Source organism: Cnephaeus nilssonii, assembly GCF_951640355.1.
Source record: "Cnephaeus nilssonii genome assembly, chromosome: 20".
Classification (NCBI taxonomy): domain Eukaryota; kingdom Metazoa; phylum Chordata; class Mammalia; order Chiroptera; family Vespertilionidae; genus Cnephaeus; species Cnephaeus nilssonii.
Window position 1 is genome coordinate 31,765,835 of NC_137091.1, and position 23,412 is coordinate 31,789,246.

Here is a 23,412-nt window from a genome sequence, read left to right on the forward strand (position 1 = left end):
GCCAGCTGGCCAACCTCCTGCATCCCTCCCCGGCCCCGATTGTGCACTGGTGGGGTCCCTTGGCCTGATCTGTGCCCTCTCGCAGTCAGACCCCTCGGGGGATGTTGGAGGGCCCGTTTTGGCCCGATCCCACAGGCCAGGCCGAGGGACCCCACTGGTGCACAAATTCGTGCACAAGGCCTCTAACATATATATATGTGTATGTATGTGTGTGTGTATATATATGCACACACACACAAAAGGCTAATATGCAGAGTGTCCCCTTGGGAGCTCAACCAGGAGACTGGGAGTTCGATTGCTCACTATGACATGCGCTGACCACCAGGGGGCGGCTCGGAACATGGTGGGCAACCCGCGGCAGTGGGGTGCTGAGGGAGCAAGGGAAGGAGAAGGTGGGAAGGTGGGGAACCTAATTGGTCTTGATTGGTCCTGATCACTGGCCAGGCCTAGGGACCCTATCTGTGCATGAATTTCATGCACTGGGCCTCTAGTTTTATAATTTGGAAAAGGAACAATGTTAGAACAAAACAAAAGTATTTGTGTTTACATTTAAAATATAGTAAGATTCTATGTGTGATAATTATAGTTTTTTCATTTACATGATATGTCTTCTGGGCATTTGAAAGTCACAAGAGATGCCGGACAATTCTTTGTTGTGAAGGATTAACCCAAGCATTACAGGATATACAGCGCCCCCTCCCCTTACAGTTGCCAGTGGCACCCCTTCTCCATCACTTTGGCAACCAAAAAATATCTATCATGGTTTAAAAAAACTCCATTGATCATCACCACTTTAAAGTATAATTTTATACTAATATTTGCGAATGTTTTCTCGCCCCTTTTAAAGTAACAGAGGAAGAAATAATGCTAATTACCTTCAGCTGTGCCAGTGGGAAGGTTGTCTGTGTCTCAGTACTGGCAGTTTCATGATAGCTAAAGTTGTCTAAAGAAAATGAAGCCTCTTTTGCTGCAGTTTATCCAAATCTTGATGCTCAGGAGAAAATATAATAATAGCAAATGGGTAGTGAACCCTGAATATATGCCAGGCACTGTCCTAGTTCTCTACATATGCAAAAATTCATTTGTTTGCAATAACTATGTGAGGTAAGCGCACCTGAATTAAGCACTTTTATTATGGCATGTGATCGGCACAGAAACAATGAGATTGCTACAGATTTGGAAACTGAGGCTCAAATCTCTTTTGGGAAGCAGACAGCTTATATGTATATACTTTATTACATGTGCATAGTAATGTCAAAGTTACTGCCACAATGACAATGTAGAGAACCAAAGAAATGCTGTGAATATATTTTCCAAATCTATTGAACTTAGCAGTCAATCACTTACTGAATATTCTGAGGTTCTAAGTTACTTATTTAATAAGCTGTATTGTGGAGAAGTGATTTATGACATTGGTTTTCCCCAGAAGTTAATGTAAAACAACTCAATTGGGCTAATAGTAGCCCCAATTTTGTGAACTGATATTTCTCTCCTAAAACAGAAGCGTTATTGTGACAAATCCAATAAAAGGCTTTATTTTTATTTTGTTTGTTTGTTTGTTTTATTTTATTAAGAAAAGGCAGTTCCAGAGATTTTTGAGAAAACTAATTTTTATGCCCTGAATTCTTGGGGCATCACCTGCTTGGTGTAATTGTTAGTATCAGCTGAAGTAAAATCTTACAAAGACTGTCAGGAAATGCATAAAAGGCAAATAGGTATGGTTTCTAGCATACCCATACTCCTTTCTTTTCTGTTGTGGTTTAAAGTTGATTACGAATAATACTTCAGGAAATAAACTTCAGGTTTTGATATAATTGGAAAAAATTACAAACTTTTTTCTTTTTAAAATAATATGTTTTACTGATTTCGGAGAGAGGGAGGGAGAAGGGAGAGAAAGATAGAAACATCAGTGATGAGAGAATCATTGATCAGCTGCCTCCTGCATGCATCTTACTGGGGACTGAGCCCGAAACCTGGGCATGTGTCCCAACCAGAAATTGAACTGTGATCTCTCGTTCATAGATTGACACTCAACCACTGAACAACACTGGCTGGGCAAAAATTATAAATTTAATAAGCTTTTCCTGTTTTTCTTTTTTCTTTTCTTTTCTTTTTTTTGTATTTCCCTCACCACATAGTAGTTTGGGGATCTTTTTCTGATACACTGTTTTGAGTTCAATGCATTTGCTTTTTTTTAGGTTGATTTTTAGGATAAAGCAGTTTATCTTAAAACTTAGACTTTTCACAAACATTTTCCTTTTATTATTGTAAAACAACACATCAATGTAAAAGAAAATTCTGAAAAAACCCCTTTAATCCTACTACATTAATGTTATATATCTGAGAATATTTTCTAGTTTTTATCTGCAAAAGACATTTTTTTAAACATAATTTGTCTATATATGTATATAACATTTTCAGTGACTTTTACTTAAAAACATGAGTTATTTTCCCTGTTTCCATACTTCTCATGATAATCTAATCCATTTCTTTGAGTGGATGTATCATAACTTGCTTAGCAGTTTTTTTATTATTGGTCATTTAGGTTGTTTCTAGTTAATCTATACTCTAGATGGAATGTGGCCATGAATAGAAGTGTCCAGTCTTGAAAGACGGACTCTCTTTGCATTTAAAAAGTTGCCAGGGTTGCATATTCACTTTGATGTTGAAGAAATACTTCCTGTGTTAGATGGTCGTCAAGGAAATAAGAAATAATGACCACAAACCTTGTTTTGTGTGTTGGTTATTTAGGTGTGCTAGGCACAGGTTCTAGATGATTTTTCATTAATGGTTTATTGATAACATCTGTTATAGCTTATTCTCCTTAGTTTTCCTTATCTTCATCTGTACTATATGTATCCTGAAAACATTAGCTATACAATTAACATGTTACATGACGGTGCAAGACTGACTTTAAAATGCCCATGTACAATAAACATTTTCTCATTTTGAAGAGAAGACTTCTGGGACGGGGGGGAAATACACATTAAGGGTCTCAATGAGAATGTCTCCGATAAAAGCTTTAAAAGCCCTCCCTATACCAGAGGTAAATAAAGATTGCTATTGTGTTCTCTGATTTCACATAAAAACAAAATCACATAATGAATTGTTGGTCAGAAGTACTCTGAACCATTCTGAAATATTCATTTTTGGGGATGTGAGGAGTTTTAGGATTTTGAGAGCAAATATTGAGTGGGATCACATGGTTGCAGTTTGCTCTTAAAAAGCTATACTTTTGTTCATGGACAGTTTTGGAGCTCATTTAGCAAATCACAGAACAAGAATCTTAGCAGTCATCTCTGCCTTTGCAAATAGTTTTAAAAATACTTAACTTCTAGGTTTCCCACTTTTGCGCAGGATGTGAAACCACTTAAAAACGAGAGCCTCAGCTACTCATCTCATTTATGCCCTCTGCCTTGCCTTTGGCTCTGTCCACTGTCCAGGGCTGTGCTCAGCCTGTCTCCATGGAAGAGAGGGTGCCTGTCCTCAGTCCTAAAGTCAAGGAGCAGAAGGAATGCTCTTGACCCCTTCTCACTCCCCATTGCAGTGGTGAAGTTGGGCATCCACACCATAGTGCTCCAAAGTAAGTCTCTTAAGTGGAAGTGGAGCTTGGCATCAGCACCCAGAGCCTCCCATTGCTTGAAACCTGTGGATATTCTTGAATTAAAATATGATAGAACCATTTACTTCTTAAACCACAAGCAGGTAGTTTGCCCCAAATGCTGTAAAATCATGAAATGGGTTCCTATTTTGAATTGACTTCTCTACATTTTCCACATTTACCCATAGTTAGGAACTGTTCAATATGATTAAAATGTTTTGGACTATCTACTTCCATGATGGGGTGACAGTAAAGTTTACTTTGTCTCTTTAAGAAGCCTCACATTGGAGAGGGTGGGATGGTGGTGGTGTGAATGATGAGGTGCCCCATACAGGTAACACACAAGGTGGGATTTCTTGCAAGGTCTGAGCATGGAAGAATAAAATCTGTCTAAAAGGCCAGAGAAGGTGAGGAGATACAAATAGTTTTTTTAGTTAAATCCCTGAAAAAGCTGATAAGTGGAATTGAATGTGGGGAAATTGACTACCATTACCTTGTCCTAATTTGTTTTTATATTAGCATTTTAAATAGTTGAGCACAAATAAGGCACCAAAAGTGAAAGTTGGGCAGAGGACCCAGGTGGGGGTAGAGGCCTGGCTGTTGTTACAGAATTTATCAGGTGACTGAAAAATACACAGGGAGTACTCAGAGATCCAGGAAAACCCATTTATTTTCAGATGTATTAGTACAGTGACTCAGGGGAGCCTGTTTTCAAATCCTGAGTGAGTAACTATGGAGGAAGCTTTCCCTTTATTCCCTTTGGTTTCTTTGTCCCCCGAATATGGCAGGCTTTCGGACCTTTCCTGGGCTTTGCGAAAAGCCCCCTGTGTTGGGATGGGGAACATGAGACCACACCCAAAGGCCTGGCCTGGCACCAGTGCTGATAACCCCCTCCAGGGGATGTGTATGGTTTGTGGCCTCTGTAAAATGGGAGTATTCTGTGAAAGAGGTTCTGCAAGACAGGACAGGCATCCATGGAGTTAATTATCAGCTAGCAAGAGTGTGCCTTAGAAGGCAAGTTACTGGCACAGATTCAGATTACTGGGGCACCTTCCCCCCCCATCCCCCCAATGTCTTATTTTCCCCTTCATTCTGACCAGAGCACTGTCAGGAAACCTGGGCCTGCATTGAAGCAGTCAGCCTGTGGCCTTTGCGATTGTACTGACAAACCTTTTAGTAATAGAGATTTACATTGTGTGCTTCAAAAGGTGCTGCTTGTAGTCTCCAGTGATTTTTCCTTTTTCCTTAAGGGTGGAAAATCATCAAATAACTTGAAGCAAAGGTTAACCTTTTTGAATTAGAAATGGGTTTGGATAAACTGGCAGTGAAAACATGGTATGTGTGCTGCTGGCATTTCCTTATTGGTGTGACTACATGTCCCTTGAATATGGCCAGGGACACAGGCATCTTAATCTTACTATATGGAGCAGGGAAGAACTAAAGCTGCGGTTCCTGCTGTCCCCATGAAGTGCAGCCCTGCAGTTCCGTTGGTAGGTGGGGAGCCAGGTTGGGACCTGCTGTTGCCAAGCCCGCCTTATGGATACTCTCATCAGTGGGAGGTGGGGATGGGCCTTGGGAGCAAAGTACTGTGTTAGGCTTTTATGCCCAGAACACTTCTCTGAAGATGCCAAGTAGTTCACAACCCACGTGTTTAGACTGACTGACAAAAAAAAGACTGGTGTTCTGTTAACCACTTAAAAGTTGCAGCTGTCTGGGGCAAGCACAGTTTTCAATTAATTGAAATTACACATTTTAATATTTGTAGGATTTCACTATTTTTGCAAAGTGAGAATTTAATATTTATTGTTATTTTAAATTTGTGTAATTTAAATTTGTATAATTTGTATTTGTATAAAATGCAATCATACTATGTTAGGGAGGAGAAAGGAAGCTCAAGGGCATACAATAAGATGAAAGCAAATACATACTGCTAGGGGTTCCCTCCACACATAGCTGTTAATAAAAAATTCAGTTCAGCTTGCTTCATGGATTCTCCCACGATCATTCAAGAGACAGTAAGGCTGCTTTGCCTTATTGGGATGTCTATGAATCCACTATAATCTGAATCAGAAATTGCTCTTGCAAAACTCTGGGGGCTGAGGGCATATATGGGAGTGGGGTGGGGGGGGGGCAATGGTAAGATATGTACACATATAATACCTTAATAAAAAAATTGAAAAAAAGAAAAGAAATTGCTCTTTATAGCTAACAGGAGGTGGGTCAGCAAGAGCCAATCCAGGCCTGTAGGTAACTGAACAATCCTGTAATAGCGGAGGCACCTCTAAGGAGGCCAAGATTACTATTCTTCAATAATTGTCTTTAATTTCTTTATCCCTCAGTCTCAAGAGGCAGTTTCAAGATTCTGTAGATGCTGTGGACATCATTAAACACTAGGGCAGAGGTCAACATTTTCTGTTTAAGGGTCAGATAAATATTTTTGGTTTTGGGATCTCTCTCACAGCTGCTCAACTCTGTTTGCCCTTGGAGAGTGGAACCTAAATGGGGATGGCTGTTTTTCCATAAAACCTACCTACAAAAACTGACACCAGGCTAGATTTGGCCCTTGGGCTGTAGTTTGTGAATTCCCAAGCTCTAGACTAAAAGTTCTTATGCAAGTTGGAGAAAGAAATCATGGTTCGAAGTTCAATAACAGTATGATGATAGTAAAGCATACTTCAGCTGGTGCCAAGCAGTGTGTAAAGTGTCATTTTAGGCATTACTCTCTTAGTCTCCTCTAGCATCCATGCTCTTCACTGCTGACTTGGAGAGTTTGGGGGCAATCTGGAGGGATCCACTGAACAATCTCTGGAGAGTATAGGTCAGAATCTTTTAGTTTATTTTGAGAAAATCTACTTGGAAAGAAATTGTCAGTGGTAGCCTCTTAGAAGTATGATTAGCATTTGCAAAGTCACCTTCAAATGAAAATGCTTCTATCCATTCTCACTACCCCCCTTTTTGGAGAAAAAGCCTCAACATCTTTATAGGAATTTTTTTTTTTTTTTCAGGCTTCGAAGTTGTAAGAATTGTCCAAAGAATTATATAGTTTCCTTGATTCTCAGAACTTAATATTCTATATTTGCTTTACTGTTTCTATAACTGTGTGTATGTGTGTGTGTATATTTTTTTCTAAAGTTTGACATACCTCTTTACTTTTAAATACATTTAAAATATATTTTTATTGATTTCAGAGAGGGAGAGAGAGAAACATCAATGATGAGAGAGAATATCGATTGGCTGCCTCTTGCACGCCCCCTACTGGGGACCGAGCCAGCAACCGGGGCATGTGCCCTTGACTGGAATCGAACCTGGGACCCTTCAGTGCACAGGCCAACTGAAGCAAACTGGCTAGGGCAAGTGTCTTTCTTAAAAACGAGGACATGTTATATAACCACAGTGCAATTATTAAAATTAAGAATTTATCATTGATGCAGCTCTACTATCTAAGCAACAGAGCTAATTCAGATTTTACTAATTATCTCAATAATGTCCTTTATACTGAAAGAAAAGGGGACTCCTTTCTGAACTTTGATGAATATATTTTTCCCTAAGAATATTTGGCCCCCATGATGATACTGTGGTGGATGTGTCTGCCAGGGCCGTGTGTGGTCAGCCAGTGTCTGCCACATGACCTTAGTGGGCCTCCCCATGCTTTTGTCCATTTGCTGCTTTAGATCATGTTAACTAGTACTCCTTGGTTATCCACTCTGTCTCTGAGGGGTTGCACTTGTCTGACATCTGTTGTGTGGGTCAAAAACCTCTGGAATGGTCCCTGCATCTACATCTGCCACCTGCCATTGTTAACTTTGTTTTTCTAATGACTGCTCAGGTCGGGAGTTAATTTTCTTTTGTTCTTATGTTGATGGTTAGGATTATAAATTTCCTTAACATTTTGGCATAATCTAGTTGTTTGGTTTGGTTTCTGTAAAATTGTGAGGTGGACAAAGGAGATTAGGACATTTAACCCTGAGCTGGTGACCACCTCTCTCCCCAAGCTTTGCAGTATGAGGCAATAAACTGGACGAACAGATGGGTGATAAAAAGGATTTCAGTTTTTAGAGGGAGCTGAGAGATGGATGGATGCACAGACCCAAGCTCCAGGGAAAGGAAACGAGAACACATGGTGATGGCTAACATGTGGGCTTAGTTAAAGACACAGAATGTGTTATTGTAGGAGTGTGCTCTGTTTCCTCCCCATTCCACTTCTTTACTGCTCTCTGGTCTCACATTCCCCTAATATTCATGGTGTATGTTTCAGATAAGGGGAGCATTTAGGGATGGGCCTATTTCTGTGAATTGGGAACGCACCTACATCAAAGGTTGGGAAGATTAAATGAGATAATGTTTAATATAGTGTTTAGGATTCAATAAATGGTAGGTCCTATAATTATTGTTACCATCAACTTTACCTGTCAGGTCCTATATCTTTTTATGCTTGTTAACCTCAAATGGTGCTGATTTAATTGATAGAGGTTTGCATATAGTCTGAATTTTGTCTGTGATAAACTTACATCATATAATTTTAGATATTTAAAATTAGACAGGAGCTTAGAGGTATTGTAAATTAGTACAAGTTGCTAATTAAAAGCTTGGCTGTGATTGTAAAGTATACACTTGTTAACAAGTGCAAGAACCTACGATAACTGCACTTCTGTGAGGAACCTGCCAGTACCACATGTAGACCCATACTCTGAGGGTGTGGAATCACACAGCCCCCTGTCCCAACAGATGTCCTTGATAGTCTTTAGGGTTAAGACACCCTCCTGTTCTCTCCAGGGAAGTGACTTTTCTTTTGTACTTTTTTATTGTAAACTAGAGGCCCAGTGCATGATTGAATCATGCACGTGTAGGGTCCCCTACATGCTTTGGCTTTTGATCGCGGTGGAGCTGGGTGCCTGTCCGCTGGTGCACCAGGCCTTTCAGAAGCCTCCGGCGCGGCGGAGGCTTCCGAAAGGCCTGGTGCTGGAGCAGACAGGCACCCAGCTCCCACGCTTTTGATGGTCCGAGGCGGGATGTGAGCTCGCTGCCCTAGAGGCCTCTTCTGTTCCGCAGCACAGCCATGGCGCAGACGCTGAGCAGCATCCTGCCGGCCCAATCGGCTACCCCAGCCACCCTGAGTCCCGCCCCCTGCGCCTCCCTCTGGCCTAATCGTAGGCGTAGCGGAGTGATGGTAATTTACATATTACCATTTTATTAGGTAGGACTAGAGGCCCGGTGCATGAAATTCGTGCACGGGGGTTGGGGGGTTGTCCCTCAGCCCAGCTTGCACACTCTCCAATCTGGGACCCCTCGAGGGATGTTCAACTGCCCGTTTAAGGGATTGGGCCAAGGGGGTGTGGCCAGCCTGTGTGAGGGGCTGATGGCTGTTTGCAGGCTGGCCAGAGCCCCTTCAGGGTGGGGGGTCCTGCTGGGGTGCCTGGCCAGCCTGGGTGAGGGGCTGAGGGCTGTTTGCAGGCTGGCCACACCCCCCGGCGACCCAAGCTCCAAGCCCCTCCTTTTTTTCTTTTTTTTTTCAGTGCCTCCTTGAGCAGAGGCCAGGGCCGGCTGGAAGGAGGTATCTGGGATTTATTTATCTTCTATAATTGAAACTTTGTAGCCTTGAGCAGAGGCCAGGGCCAGCCAGGGCGGGCGGGAAGGTTGGCTCCCTCCATCACCGGGGGCAACCCAAGCCTCTTGCTCGCTTCAGCTCTGTGGCCGCCGCCATCTTTGTTGGGTTAATTTGCATACTTGCTCCTGATTGGCTGGTGGGTGTAGCGGAGTGATGGTCAATTTGCATGTTTCTCTTTTATTAGTGTAGATTTTATTGATTTTTTACAGAGAGGAAGAGAGAGGGATAGAGAGTTAGAAACATCGATCAGCTGCCTCTTGCACACCCCCTACTGGGGATGTGCCCGCAACCAAGGTACATGCCCTTGACCGGAATCGAACCTGGGACCCTTGAGTCCGCAGGCTGACGCTCTATCCACTGAGCCAAACCGGTTTTGGCATTAGTGTAGATTGTTACTACTATATGGTGTTGTAATTTTGGTGTATTATTTGATATTCAGTGATAATTTTAAATTCTATTAGATCAGTGGTCGGCAAACTCATTAGTCAACAGAGCCAAATATCAACAGTATAACAATTGAAATTTCTTTTGAGAGCCGAAAACCGACTTCTGCGCATGGGCCAAGAAGTTTCAATTGCACTGTACGTGTGCGCCCACACGTGGCATTTTGTGGAAGAGCCACACTCAAGGGGCCAAAGAGCCGCATGTGGCTCATGAGCTGCGGTTTGCCAACCACTGTATTAGATGATTTTAGACAGTTTGCAATGTTGTGTATGAATTCGTACTGTCTTAGGGCCAATATTTCTTATAAGAACAGTTGGAGTGACTCGGTTGAGCATTTGTCCTTTGCACCAAAAAGTTGCCTGTTTGATCCCTGGTCCAGGGCATGTACAGAAGGCAACCAATCAATCTCTCTCTCTCTCTCTCTCTCTCTCTCTCTCTCTCTCTCAACATGTCCTTGGGTGAGGCTTAAAGTAAAGAACTTATGTCAGTGGATAAATGACTTTAAAATTTTACCTCTAATTCAGTATCTGATTATAAAGTGAGCTATAGTTGAATTTAAGAATATAAATATCAAAATCAATATACTATCTCTCTGAAACATAACTTTTTTCAGTAGAGGTACAGACATTGACTTATGTCATCTAATTCATTTTCACATCTCTAAATGTTTTTCATTTTAATGGTAAAAAATAGAGGTATAAATGCAGTGGAAGTGTAGGAGACAACATCAACTGTGGTCTCCAAATACAAGGGTGGGCAAAAGTAGCTTACAGTTGTAATACAAATATATAATACAATAATGAATAAATAATAATACAAGAATAAACTCTGTTTCATGTACTCTAAACTATAAACCTACATTCCCATCCATGCCCACCACTGTATTTAATGTTTTCTCTTGACTTAAAAAAATTAAAAAAAAATTATTTCATAGAGGAAGGGAGAGGGAGAGAGAGATAGAAACATCAGTGATGAGAGAATCATTGATCAGCTGCCTCCTGCATGCCCCACACTGGGGATGGAGCCTGCAACTTGGGCATGTGCCCTGAACCTCCTAGTTCAGAGGTTGACGCTCAACCACTGAGCCACACCAGTTGGGCTTCTCTTGATTTTTTTAAATTAGAAGATAATTAGAATCAAGATTCCTATTGTCCTTGCAGCAGAGGGATTGAAAGAGCTGTCAGGGCATTAAGGCATGAGTTTCAGGATTATCTGTATTTGCATTTGAACCTGAAGATCATTACTTTCTTCATTAAAGTATTTGTGGATGACTCCTGTGTGCCCAGCGTGGTGCTTGTGTTAGTGATGATCCAAGGCATAGAGCAGTGATGGGCAACCTTTTGAGCTTGGTGTGTCAAACTTCGCCAAAAAACTGAGCATAACTCGGGTAGTGTGTCACTTTGAGGAAAAAACTAACTCCAAGACTCTAGTCGCAAATGTTTCATTCTCAGAAGCAGCATATGTTTCATCCTTGGCATGCGGCCGCGTGTCATCAGAAATGGCTACGCGTGTCAGTGCTGACACGTGTGTCATAGGTTCGCCATCACTGGCATAGAGCAATTGTTTTTACATTAAAGTGAGACTTTCAGCCACTAGAGGAGCCATTATAGCCCAAAGCAGCCGTAGACAGTATGCAGACAGCTGGGCATGGCTGTATTTCAATAAAATTTTACTTGTGGACACTGAAATTTGAATTTCATATAATTTGATGTTTCAAAATATTGCTTTTCTTTTTATTTGGCCCATGGGTTGTACAAAAACAGGTAGAGGGCCAAATTTGGCCCATGGGGTCATGGTTTGCCAACCATTGGCTTAGAATGCATTTGTTGGTTGAGTGAATAAAATGAGATTATATATAGGCAGGCAGGAGGTAGCCAGACTAGGAAAGGCTTGAAACCTGGATGGAGGAGTTTAGACGTGATGCCGTCAGCAGAGGAGGGCCATAGAAGGTGCTGAGCTGGGCTCTGAGAGGATGAGCCCCCCAGAAAAACCACTCAGGCATTTATAGGATGGACTAGTGGCCCGGTGCACGAAATTCATGCACATTATAAGGGGATTAATTAGAGGAAATAATTTAATATTGCTATTTGCCCTTTCTCTATAATAGAAGTGTCAGAGATGAAAGAAAATTAGTAAAATGTATATGAAAACCTTCCTCCTGTCAGAGATTGGGGCTCACCACGGGACCCAGAGTCAAGTCCCCGCCCACCCACATGTGCCTCAAAATTGCGTGAGACCCAGACCCAGCTGGACCCCCCATTGGGCTAGATCCAAACCAGTCCCACCCTTGTCAAGCCCTGCTGGGCAGGGGGCGTAGCCTCAGGTCCCCTGGCCCGGCGCCAGGATGGGGGGAAATGGCCTGAGATCCCCTGTCAAGCCCCTCTGGGTGGGGGGCATGGCCTGAGGTCCCCCATCAAGCCCCGCCAGGTGGGGGGGGGCGGGGCGCAGCCTCAGGTCCCCTGGCCCAGCACTGGGAGGGGGGATGCAGCCTCAGAGGAGGGCCATAGACCGCAGCCTCAGGTCCCCCGTCAAGCCCCACCGGCAGGGGGGCACAGCCTCAGGTGCCCTGTCAAGCCCCACTGGGCGGGGGTGTGGCCTGAGTTCCCCTGACCCAGCACTGGGGGTGCACCTTGAGGTCCCCCATCAAGCCCCACTTGGTGGGGGGCATGGCCTAAGGTCCCCTATCAAGCCCAGCCAGGCAGGGGGCCCAGCCTCAGGTTCCCTGGCCCAGTGCTGGGGTGTGGGGCATGGCCTGAGGTGCCCTGTCAAGCTCCACCAGGTGGTGGGTGCGGTCTGAGGTCCCCTGGCCTGGTGCTGGGGTGGGGGGCGCGGCCTGAAGTCCCCTGTCAAGCCTCACTAGGTGGGGGGCGCGGCCTGAAGTCCCCTGTCAAGCCTCACTAGGTGGGGGGCGCGGCCTGAGGTCCCCCAGCCTGGTGCTGGGCGGGGGGAGCAGCCTGAGGTCCCCTAGTCCAGCACCAGGACGGGAAGTGCACCTTGAGGTCCCCCATCAAGCCCTGCCAGGTGGGGGGGCGCGGCCTGAGGTCCCCTGTCAAGCCCTGCCAGGCAGGGGTGTGTGGCCTGAGGTCCCCCAGCCTGGTGCCAGGGCAGGGGGTGAGGCCGGAGGTCCCTGTCAAGCCCTGCCTGGTGGGGGGGCGCAGCCTGAGGTCCCCTGTCAAGCTCCACTGGGGCGGGGGAGGGCGTATCCTCAGGTCCCTGCTGATTGCTCGTTAAGGCTCCTTAAGGGAACTTGCCCTCAACTGTGGGTGCAGCCATTTTTGTGATAGAGTGATGGTCAATTAGCATATTCCCTCTTTATTAGATAGGATGAGAGAGGATTGGCTTTCTGCCTTAGCATGTGTAACTCTGGGAGGGACAAAGAGACACTCATTCTGCCAGATCAGTGGACTTAGCTTTAGAGTGTGTCCCAGAAAAATGGTGCCTACACATCAGACTGGAGGCAGAGACTGGGCAGGAGGCCAGTTCATGGATAATGAGGCACTTAGCAGACCAGGTGCAGTGGGAGAGAGGAAGAGAAAGTCAGGTTGGAATCAATAAGCGTGAAGAAATTATAGGATAGGGTCTGGTGATGGTTGGATACTTAAGGGTAACAGAGCAGAGAGAGTTAAAAAAAAGTGCACGGTTCTTTCTCAGAGGGGTTGGTGTCTCCTTGATCAATATTCTTGGGGGAAAGGAGCTAATAGGGACATTAGAAGAGTTCATCTTTTAAAATAATGGAATATATCTCATTGTTGTCTTATGGGCATTAGGGTGGTTTGAAATACTGGACTAGGGAAAGGCGTTGGCGAGAGTTTAAGGTGGCACAGTTTTGGGAGAGATGGTTGTCAGTTCTGTAATCAAAGTGCCTGCCAGCACCCTCTGGGAGACAGTGCCTTCCATTGTGCTACTCTGTTTCCTGAAAGCCCGGAAGGGGCCGCACCGGCACCTGCAGCCTGTTGGTTAGTCACTGCACTGCAATTGGAGTGGCCCACTGACAGGGAGCCAAGGCGGTGGACATGCTCCGCAAGGGACAGCTTTCAGAGGAGGACAGAGGTCTCAGGGGGACCCTGGAGCAAGGCCCAGGAGAGGGAGGAGACATGGATGGATGGCCTGAGTGAAGAAACTAGACCACCAACTTAACACCATACACAAAAATAAACTCAAAATGGATAAAGGACTTAAACATAAAGACAGGAAACCATAAAAATACTAGAGGAATTCATAGGCAGCAAAATCTTAGACATATGCCGAAGGAATTTCTTCACTGATACTGCTCCTAGGGCAATGGAAGCTAAAGAGAAAATAAACAAATGGGACTACATCAAAATAAGAAGCTTTTGCACAGCATAGGAAACCATCAACAAAACAACAATAAAGCCCACTATATGGGAGAATATATTTGCCAGTGTTATCACCGATAAGTGTTTAATCTCCAACATTTACAGGGAACTCATACAACTTAACAAATTGAAGATAAACAATCCAATCAAAAAATGGGCAACGGACCTAAATAGAAACTTTTCTAAAGAAGACAGAAGGAAGGCCAAGAGACACATGAAAACATGCTCAAAGTCACTAATTATCCCAGTGTTGCAAATCAAAACGACAATTTGGTACCATCTCACACCTGTCAGAATGGCTATCATCAACAAATCAACAAATGACAAGTGTTGGCGAGGATGCGGAGAAAAAGGAACCCTCGTGCACTGCTGGTGGGAATGCAGACTGGTGCAGCCACTGTGGAGAACAGTATGGAGTTTCCTCAAAAAACTAAAAATGAAACTCCCATTTGACCCAGTGATTCCACTTCTAGGAATGTATCCCAAGAAGCTAGAAACACCAACCAGGAAGGATATATCCAACCCTATGTTCATAGCAGCACAACTCACCATAGCTAAGATTTGGAAACAGCCTAAGTGCCCATCAGCAGATGAGTGGATTAAAAAACTGGTACATCTACACAATGGAATACTATGCTGTGGTAAAAAAAGAAATTCTTACCATTTGCAACAGCATGGATGGAACTGGAGAGCATTATGCTAAGTGAAATAAGCCAGTCAGAGAAAGATAAATATCACATGATCTCACTCATTTGTGGAATATAATGAACAACATAAACTGATGAATAAAACCAGATCCAGAGACAGAAATATCAATCAGACTGTCAAACCTTAGAGGGAAGGTAGGAGAGGGAGGGTGGAAGGGGGAGAGATCAACCAAAGGACTTGTATGCATGCATGTAAGCCTAACCAATGGACACAGACAACAGGGGGTTGGGGGCATGAGGGGGGTGGGTAGATGAGGACACATATGTAATACCTTAATCAATAAAGAATTTTTTTTAAAAAAGACCAAGGTGGGAAAAAAAAAATGCTGATGCTAAAAGGCAGTCAGGAATTGTTTATGGGGCTCTTGTCTGGTCTCTTGGAGAAAAGTTCCAGTCCTACAGCGAATTTGGAAACCACATTTTTTGTTTGGGATTCAGAAGGGAGTGGGAAGAGACAGTGTTTGTGGATGGGCTTGGGCTCTAGAACATGTTCTAGGAGTTTGGCACAGGAGAGATGTGATGATGGTGGCTGGTGGCATGCAAAGCGGTTTGGAGAGTTTTGTTTTTTTCTAAAGACTTATTTTAAAACCTTTTATTTTGTAATAATTTGAGATATACAGATAATAGCAGAGATAGTACAGCTTGTTCTTGTGTACCCCACATCCAGTTTCTCCCCGTTAACAACATGCACCACCATGATGTGGGACAGTGTTTGCCAACATGAAGCTCTCCAAGCTCTGCTTGATCTAGCTTGAGCATGTTTTACTAAATCAGTGATTTTGTGCTACCTCCTCCTAACTTTAATCTAGAGAAAAGTTGCTAGAAGAGCACAATGAATATACATGTGGATAGCCTTCATCTAGATTCACAAAGGGTTAACATTTGTGTTGTTTTTTTTCCTGCATTTGAAAGTAAGTTGGAGAGATCACCTTATTTTATCCCTAAATGCTTGAGCACTCATGTCTGAGAGCAATGACATTCTTTTTCAAAACTACACATAAAAAAGTGAATAATAATTCAGTGTTACTAAAGATACCATCTATTTGAATTTCCTCTGAAATTCTTTTATGGCTGAACCCCACTCCATCCCCAGGACCTCACTTCATCTGGCAGGTCTCCTTAGTTAATTGAGAGCAGACCTCTGCTAGTTTGTTCTGTGCCATGGACTTTTTAAGACTCCTAACCGGTAGACCTGCACCTCTGACCCCTTCGCTCAGTCTGTGTTCCCCTAATGCTGTTTTTAGCTATGGCTAAGCAGTAGATCCCAAGTGTACTTCTTGGTACACATCTTAAGGGTAGGGTTACATTCTCCTCCCTTGTAGCGTATGTTTAGTTGTATGTATGTGCAGTGTGTGCCCAATGATTATTTTTAAAATAGTGTATGAATGAATGCAGTAAGATCACAATACTAATTGTGTAAAAAAGTTCATAGAGACTTATCAAAGTTTCTCTTGGAACTATGAAACAAGGTTAAGGTGTTTTAGCCTACAGTCAATTGTACATTACTAGACTTCTGCATCTTTGGCAGTTGTAGTATCTTATTTGATCAGAACAGATGATATTTCACAATGTAAGTAATTTAGTAGCTGTCATGGAAGAATTAAAATATGGGTGTTAATATGTAAAAACCAAAATTTTTGTTGCAAGATATATGCAGGCTTCTGCATTATTGGTTATATTTACCGTTGGCAATTGGTAAACCAAGTAAAAGTTGCTTTTAAATGCATTTATAGTTAATATTTTATAGCAGGATTGATCTGGAATTCACATTAATTCATATGTGGTTCTTACGTTTTCTTTCTAGAAATGTACTTGAAAGCAGTGGTTGTCAAAGTTGGTCTACAGAACCCTAGGGGTGTCCTTGAGACCTTCCCGGGGGTCTGTGAGATCAAAGCAGTTTTCATAATGATCATAAGTGGTCATTGCCTTTTTTGCATGTTGATGTTTGCACTGATGGTGCAGGGTCAATGGTGGTAAAACTGGTGCTGCTTTAGCACAATTTAGGCTGAGGCCCCAAGCTGCAGTTGTACCATTGTATTATTTATTGCCATGCAATTTTTAAAAAATCTTATTCACCTAAGAATGTACTTGATGAAGCAAGGTAAATCTCAACCCAAGTACACCTCTTTTTAAGACAGGATGTATGTGGAAAGCAGTTGTGCTGCATTTTGGAGTTAGAGGGTTCCCTCAAGGACAAGTCCTTCTGCAATTATTTGAGTTGCTAGCTGAACTAGCCACTTTTTTTCATGGACCACTAGCAAAGAATAATTGACAAACTACCAATTTTCCTACTAAATGAACAAATTCAGCTTGCCACTTCAAGGAAAGCAACTAACACAATTGCCAGTGATACAATTTGAACTTTCAAGTGAAATTGGAATTTCAGAAAGCTTGTATCTGCTGCTATGAGCCCAATAGCTTCCTAATATTTAAAGACTTTCTGATGAGATCAGTGCTCATATTAATGAATGTAATGCTTTTGATAGTATATTATAAACAACATTCGGAACTCAGTGAATCTGTATTTTCCAGATGACAAGGACATGGTGTTACAAAATCACACTTGTGTAAAGGTCCATTTAATGGGCAGGACAGACCAATGGATTTTAAAGTAATAGTGTACAAAAAGTTCACTGATACAGTTTTAGATGTCACATTGCAAAAAGCTTTTAGGAAAAATAAAACACTTGTTGAGTTTCAGTTTTATATTAAAGAAGAATATCTACAATTATCTGAAGGTTATTAAAATATATACTCTTAAAAAATAAAATAAAATACATAGTTTTCCCTTTCCCAGCAGCACCTCTTTGTGAGGCTGGGTTTTCTTCATATGCATCAACCAGAACAATCTATTACAACAGATTGAAAGCTGAAGCAGATATGAGAATCCAGTTGTTTTCCATTAAGTCAGTCATTAAAGAGATTTGTAAAAATGCCAAACTATGTTCCTCTTCTTAAGATTTTGCTGCTTTTGTTCTTTTGGAAACTATTTTTTCATAAAAATGTTTTGTATGTCAATATGTAATGTGTTTTTATAATTTTAAATGAATAAAGAAATATTCAGACATTTTCTGTTCTAATTTCAAATGTGGTAACTATTGGTAGATATACAAGCACAGGTTTTGGGCCTTACTAATTTTAAGATGATAAAGGGGGGTCTTCAGACCATTGAGTCTGTGGATTGTGACAGTGGTGCTGTGATATCAACTTAATCCGTTTTCTTTTCTTTTCTGCATTTGTGGTTTATATTTGAGGAGCTTTACATATTTTGGAAAACGTGAATTAAAGTGGCAACTTTAATCAAACATTAATTGTAAGAAGGAAGGACCTGCTCTTTGAGGTCCTTCATTTAAACTCAAACATTTTTTGGGAGGGGGGCTGTCTTAAAGAAGAAACAATATGGCCTGAATTTCCCTAATTGGGAATCATAGGAAGAAGTATTTCTTGCTTCCTAATTTCCTAGTTTATTACCAGTCATTTAGTCATATTGCTCTTTGTTCCCTATTACATCTTTTGCATATTTCCCCTCCCAACCCACACTGATTTTGGGAGAAAAATAAGTAAACTGAGTCTTTCCCCCATATCTCAGTTTAATAAAAATTTGTTTCTTTGCTTACTTCATACTGGCTTTTAATTCATTATTTTATTACTATACTTATATTCAAAAAGATTTGACTAAATGGAATGCTCTTTAGTTTCTTGGAGGTTTCCCTGTTCCTGGAGATTTAGCTTTTTAATTAGGCACCACTTAGCTACTTCCTCACATGGGATTGGAAATTACTGTTATGATTTTTATGGCATTGTGGACTTAACATTTGGGTGGGGTGCGGTGGGTGATGGAATGTCAAGAACACAAACCATATACCTATACAAGCACAAGGTTTTGGGGCCTCATTAATTTTAAGGCTCCAGGGAGCTGGAGTCTGCTGTAGGACCTTGGTGATGGTCCTTCCTCATCACGCCTGTACCAAGGGTCTTTTCTGCAGAATTGTACTCTAAGACTTGTATTTAGGCTCATCTCCCTCTTGTACTTGTTCACGGACAGTTCTAACCCTCAGAGTAATACATTCAGATTATATTTTTGTCATCTGTAAAGTGAAGTTAGGTTAACACTAACTGACTTCCAAGGCCCCTCTAAGATATGAAAAGGGTACACCAAGCTTTTTACCCATGACTTGTGGACTGCGTCTCTTTAGTTACTCTGCATGTATCTGATAGCTGGTAAATAAGTCTAGTAGAGCAGGCCACTGCCCAGGGAGGTTATGCACCCGGCTACATTGTTCTGCCTCCTGTGGAAATCATCCAATCCAAATCAGACTCAGCATTATTCGAGGATTGGTATAATAAACTGCTCTATGACGACCACCCTAAAAAACTGATGGGAAAATGGTCCCATATGTTGTGACATCCCTAATGAGATGATCCATGTGATGTCATTTTCACAGTGACTGAGAATATCCCTGTGTCCATACAGCGAGGCTTTGTTTGCTTATTTTTTCTTGCTGCCATTTTCACATAACGAGAACTGATAGTTGATACTAGTAGTGTTTTCTTTTTTAACCTTTACTGCTGAAGCTAATAAGTTTATTGCTCAATCACAGGAGCCTTTCTTTTATTCCTGTTTTAATGGCCTTGTGACTTTATTGTATGGGTGTCCAAATTTATAGTTTCTTTAAAAATTAAAAATAAATTTGCAGTTCTGTATCTCAGCTGATGAACAGCTGCTGTGTCTTTTGCTGATGGCTGACAAGCAGCTTGTTGTATTTTCACTGTTAATGGAAAGTGTAATTCACATGAAGTTCACAGTCATAAACTAAATAGCTTCGTGACTTAATTATGGTACATTCCTATTGAAATCAAAACATAAATTGAAAGAACTTTGAAGACTTAATCCATGGTTTTTAAGTAGAAATGCTGACCTTCATAGTTCTGCATTGCTGTGTAACTCTACAGTGGGCTCTTCCACTAGATTCATCACATGTGTGTTCATTGAGGGCCAGCATATGCCAACCCTGTGCTAGACAGGAAGCAAAATGAAAATTCCTGCCCTCATGGAGCTGATCTTCTAGTAGGGAAGACAGATTTAAACGAAATGAACATTCAGCACATGTAGTAAGTTGGACAGTAAGTGTTTTTCGATGAAGCAGGAGAGGGGAACAGAGATGTGGGTGCTGGTGGTAGGTGTAATTGAATGGGCGTAATTCAGTTATGGAATTGGCAGTAGGGGTAGGAGGGTGTCCGTGTAAGGGCCCTGAGCTGGGTGTACCTGCTGCACTCGGGAGGCCTCTTTGGATGGGGTGAGTGAGGAGCAGCAAAGAGAACCTGAGGGGCATTGTGAGAGGTGCTGGCTGGTGTGCAGCTGGCTTCAGGGTTCCGGGAAAGCCATCCTGAGTAAGCAGAATGCCTTCAGAGGGCTCTAAACAAGTGAGGGACAGTCTGACATGTGATGTGATCCTGAAAGCTTTTTAACCGGGCATTGGGAATAATTATGGGGTAAAGGTAGAGCAGGAAGGCCCCTGTGAAGGCCAGTGCTCGACTCCAGAGGAGCTCACAATGCTTATTGAGAGAATTTGCTCACAGATGGGACATGAGAGAGAGAGAGAGAAAAACCAAGGACTGAAGGTTTTTGGTCTAAGCAACTGATGTTACCATAAATTGAGATGGAAAGTCTGGGAGGAGCAATTGGTTGTGGGGTATCGGGTTCAGTTTGGTAGTTAGAGTTGGGACTAGATACCTAGAGGAGCTGTCCAGCAGGCTATCTGTAGTTCACGTCTGAGGTTTGAGTTGAAGGGTGAATCTGAGCCATCAGCACATAGATGGTATTTCAGAATGATTGAGAAGAAGTCCAGCACCTGGCCCTGGACCTTCCACGTCAGGGAGATCATGCAAACCTTCAAAGAACCTCGGCAAGACAAGGCCAGGAGAGTGGAGCCAGGCTAGGGAGGTGAGGGAGGGAGGCTGGCTGTAGAGGAGATGGGAGTGAGCCCTGGGCAGGTGCTTGTGGTGGGCAGGGCAGGCTGGATAGGGGCAGTTTGGTCAGTACAGCAACTATTGGGAATTCTGCTCTGAAGGGGAGGTGGGAAGTAGCAGTGCAGTGTATGTTGGGAATGACCTGGGAGGCAGATGGCCAGGGACTCGGAGAGAACTGCTGAAGTGCAGGGGCCCCTGGTGGTAAAGAGGGGAGGGCATACTCTTTGGATAGGAGCAAGGCCAGGTGGTGCCCATAAGTAGCCACAGGTGGGGTGGCTAAGTTCAAGGGAACTGAAGGGTAAGAGAAAGCAATGTCGCTAGCTCACTGAGGAGGGAGGAGCTGGGGTGTAGAAGGGAGAGGAGAAAGTATGACACAGTGGTCCAGGAAAATGGAAGTGTTCAGGGAAGGGCTGCTTTGTGCCCGCAGCCTCGGACACACCAGCACTAGTGGTCATGGCTGGGTGTGATGGATACATACAAGTTGTAGGTTATATACTTGTTACTTTGTTTTAGAAAAACAATTTCACAGGTGATAAATGAATATGGGCTTATAGAAAATTCAACAATCCTGAAGGATCAAGAATGAAAGTCAGCTCATATTGTCTATATTCCTTCCCTCATGGGTAGCCTTCAGTATGTATCATTTCAGACCATCTGGTGTGCATCTACACACACATGGACATGTGACTACACATACATGCATTTTTAGGAAACAGAACAGGGATCATATACTGTTTTGCAATTTTCCTTTTATGTTCCTTTCTGTTAGTATTATATTCTGGAGACCTTTCCATTATGGTTCCTGCAATCAAACCACTGTCACATTAGTGTCTGCAGTGCTTTATAATAGGGTGTACCTTCATTTACCTCTCCCTTAAGATTGAGCACTTAGGTTGTTGATTCGGTTGGTGGGCTCTTTTTTCATGTGCACCCTAGAAGAGGCTCTCTTCAGCCACTTGAGAGGTTAGGATTCAGGATTTTATGGTGAGTTCGGAGCATTTTCTTAAGCCACTTGTAGAACTTTTATTTATTTATTTTTATTTTTTTCATTAAGGAATTATATGTGTACATATCTTATCATTGGGTCCCCCCCCACTCCCATACATGCCCCCACCCCCCCTAGTTTTGTGTCCATTGGTTATGCTTATATGCTTGCATACAAGTCCTTCGGTTGATCTCTTATCTCCCCACCTCTCCCTAACCTTCCCGCTGTAATTTGACCTTCTGTTTGATGCTTTACTGTCTCTGTATCTATCTTTTTGTTCAACAGCTTATAATTTTCTTTATTATCCATAGATGAGTGAGATCATGTGGTATTTTTCTTTCATGGACTGGCTTATTTCACTTAGCATGATGTTCTCCAATTCCATCCAGGTTGCTGCAAATGGTAGGAATTCCTTCTTTTTTATGGCAGCATAGTATTCCATTGTGTAGATGTACCATAGTTTTCTGATCCAGTCATCTGCTGACGGGCACCTAGGCTGTTTCCAAATCTTTGCTATTGTAAATTGTGCTGCTGTAAACATAGGGGTGCATATATCCTTTCTTATTGGTGTTTCCAGTTTCTTAGGATATATTCCTAGGAGTGGGATTACTGGGTCAAATGGGAGTTCCATTTTCAGTTTTTTGAGGAAACTCCATACTGTTCTCCACAGTGGCTGCACCAGTCTGCATTCCCACCAGCAGTACACGAGTGTTCCTTTTTCTCCGCATCCTCGCCAACACTTGTCGTTTGTTGATTTGTTGATGATAGCCATTCTGGCCGGTGTGAGATGGTATCGCATTGTCGTTTTGATTTGCATCTCTCGGATAATTAGTGACTTTGAGCATGTTTTCATGTGTCTCTTGGCCTTCCTTCTGTCTTCTTTTGAAAAGATTCTATTTAGGTCCGTCACTTGTAGAACTTTTAGAAACCAGGAAAAAGCTTGAATTGGGCCCTTGAAAACTTTCCACTAGCCTTCTCTGAGAGACATTTATTTAACCTGGAAGCCTTGGATCATGAATGGGCTTCAGGGTGGCTCATGTGACAGAGTCCAAAATACGTTAGTTTAAAGCAGGGTTCTAACTAGTCATTGCCATTAAAGACATTATTGAACATTAATCTCAGTCCAGTTGTTTTATTATATTAAGACTGGACTGTCTCCAGGACTTCTGAGAAATGGCAAATTTAATTTGCCAAAATGGCAACGGCACGTATTGCTGTGTTCCAGTTTTCTTGGGCTTGTTGCCCTACTTTTCTATTCAAGCCTTCTCTGTTAGCAGAATTTTAAATGACTCTTTATCCTGGCCAGAGAATCATTTTGAGTAAACAACTTGGATAACGTATGGTGTCCTCATTTGGAAGAGGTTAAGACTCAGGATTTTTTGGTGAGTTTGGAGTATTTTCTTGAGCCACTTTTAGAGCTTTCAGAACTCAAGAAAAATGTTTGAAAAAGGCGCCTGAAAACTTTCCACTAGACCTTTATGAGAGATAGGTATTTAACCTGGAAGCTATGGATCCAGGCACATCATGAATGGGCTTCAGGTGTATCCCTTAGGTTAAGCTTGGCTGCATGTGACAGACTGCAAAATATACATTGTTTTAAAGCAGGTGGTTGTTTATTTTCCTTTCTTATGAGGAAGTCTGAGACAGGCAGGCCAGGAGGCATGGCAGCTCCATAGATGTGAGGACCCAGGCTATTTCCTTCTTGTTCTTTGCTCCAACGTTCTAGCTCCTGTCCATCCTCATCCCTAGAGTCTAGCAGCAGC

At 42.6% G+C, this 23,412-nt stretch overlaps 1 protein-coding gene across 8 annotated transcripts in view; it reads left to right on the top strand.

Moving 5' to 3' along the window:
- BANP (BTG3 associated nuclear protein) overlaps positions 1-23,412 on the top strand; it is a 146,118-nt gene that overhangs the window by 5,893 nt on the left and 116,813 nt on the right. For 2 of the 8 annotated variants that reach the window (XM_079759429.1, XM_079759428.1), the window contains exon 2: positions 9,115-9,152. The exons of the other annotated variants lie outside the window; for them this stretch is intronic. The gene's annotated coding sequence lies outside the window, so the exon portion shown is untranslated. The remainder of the gene's footprint in view (positions 1-9,114; positions 9,153-23,412) is intronic. 8 annotated transcript variants of the gene reach the window in all.